Genomic DNA, 2,093 nt, shown 5'->3' on the forward strand with positions numbered 1-2,093 from the left:
TTTTGCAGTTGTTTACATTATTTTAGATCGAGCGAGAAATTGGAAGCCCACGGAGTAGACTGCCGAGAGATAAACAACTGTGCGATCCGACTACCGAGCGAGGACGACAAGTGGCTGAGTTTTAAGAATCACAGCAGGAAGGAACGAGTTCCGTTCGTCGTGTACGCCGACCTGGAATGTACCCTCGAGAAGACGGATGCGGATCCGACAACGTCCACATACACGTCTCAACATCATCGGGTATTTAGCGTAGAATATTACGTGCGGTGCTCGTACGACGACTCGTTATCCGCGTATCGATTTCGTCGCGATAAGGATTGCGTCGCGTGGTTCGTCGAGGAACTAAGACGTTTAGCACATGACGTAAAGAGTATTTTATCCGGTAATTGCATGACGGAATTAACGCGAGACGAGCGGGTGATATTTCACAGCGCGACGCATTGCCACATTTGCGAAAAACCGTTCGAGCCAGACGACGTGCGAGTACGCGATCATTGTCATCTGACCGGTAGTTATAGAGGTCGCGCGCATTCCAACTGTAATCTAAATTACACAGATTCGCATTACATTCCAATAATTTTTCATAATTTATCGGGTTACGACGCGCATTTTATTATCAAGGAAATAGCTACAGCGTACGAAGGACACGTAGACTTACTTCCAATCACGAAAGAAAAATACATTTCGTTCACGAAACACGTTAAAGATACCGCAGAAAAATCAGATTCACGAAGCGACATAAAATTACGGTTTATCGATTCGTATAAATTTTTGAGTAGCAGCCTCGATAAATTAGCATCTTTTCTATGCAGAGATAAGTTAAAAATTGTACGTTCTCAGTTTTTACAATTATCGATCGAGGAATTTGATCTTTTGACGCGAAAAGGCGTATTTCCGTACAAATACGTAGATTGTTTGGACAAGCTGGAGGACACGTGTTTACCACCGCGCGAATCGTTTTACAGTTTCTTGACCGGTGACACCGTATCCGAGAGCGATTACGAGCACGCCGCTAACGTCTGGCGACGGTTCTCCGTTCGAACCTTGGGCGAATACAGCGATCTGTATCTAAAGACCGATGTCTTGTTATTGGCTGACGTTTTTGAAAATTTCCGCGACAGTTGTATAGCGAGTTACGGACTCGATCCCGCGTACTACTATACTTTGCCAGGTTTCACATGGGACGCCATGTTGAAGCATACTCGCGTAAATTTCGAACTGCTCACCGACATTGACATGGTTATGTTCATCGAACGCGGTATACGCGGTGGTCTGAGTCAATGTTCCGGCAGATACCCCAGTAAAACAGGAACGTGGAATCCACGTTTCTTTCATGTAGACCAACCACGTAGAAATCACGTAGACAATCGAGTGGATTATCCGCTTAAAAACGGTAGTCGGATCCACGTGGATGAGATCATCGATTCGACGTGGAATTTACGTGAAAGTTTCACGTGAGTATTATGAGGATGTAAGGTGGAAATTCGTGGAATTTTGGAGCCTATATCCTCGTAATATCCACGTGAATTCTAGTTTCATAATATAGAAATTTAATACTGTAAGTGATTATTTGGCTAGTAATTAATTACTTATTTTAAGTATTAAAATCATTAAAAACAGTACTTTTAATACTCAAAATAAGTAATTAATCACTAGCCAAATAATCACTTACAGTATTAAATGTCTATATATAATTAATCAATAGGCGTTTTAAGCGCCCAAGTCCTAAGAAAATGACCAGTCACAGTCAAATTCTCCTCACATTCGACTGTAATTGGTCAAATTTTGGGCTTATAAAGCTTAAAATATCTATTCTTAAATACCTAATCTATTGTAGACCGGGACAATGGATTTCTTCTACTCTATATATACAAAATTTTAAGAAGTTGAAAATAATAAATAGCTGTAAAATAAAAAATGAAAGAATGCAAATTAAAAAGGTAGATTGCATGTCACGTTAATTTTATTTCAGAGCACTAAAAATTTTTATATCAGTCATCACAAATTTCTGTCAACCCAGAATAAAAAATGGAAAGTATAAAGAGCGATAGCTTTTACAAGTTTGGTGTTAAAACTTTACAAAATACAAAATG

This window comes from Temnothorax curvispinosus, unplaced genomic scaffold (genome assembly GCF_003070985.1).
Source record: "Temnothorax curvispinosus isolate PA1 unplaced genomic scaffold, ASM307098v1 QBEX01006987.1, whole genome shotgun sequence".
NCBI lineage: Eukaryota > Metazoa > Arthropoda > Insecta > Hymenoptera > Formicidae > Temnothorax > Temnothorax curvispinosus.